We start from the raw sequence: 292 nt of genomic DNA on the forward strand, positions 1-292 counted from the left end.
GAAGACAATCACCATTATTTAGAAACTACTTTTTCATATTAAGATACAAGAGAGCCAAATGCACTTTTTATCTATTCAAGAACTTGCTGATTTATTCAACTGCTGATAAATTACTTCCAGATTCTATTCGTAATTTTGCTTCCAGCCTTTATTATTATTTAATTTCTTACTATTCATACTTTAAGGGAAGATGCCATATAATGTTGCAGAATATCGTATTTCAATTTCCCTCTGACTTTAAGTCTAAAGTCCGTCTTGTTTCTTTGCTTTTCTCTCGCTCTGTCCCTCGTTT

Source organism: Penaeus monodon, chromosome 15 (assembly GCF_015228065.2).
Source record: "Penaeus monodon isolate SGIC_2016 chromosome 15, NSTDA_Pmon_1, whole genome shotgun sequence".
Classification (NCBI taxonomy): Eukaryota; Metazoa; Arthropoda; class Malacostraca; order Decapoda; family Penaeidae; genus Penaeus; species Penaeus monodon.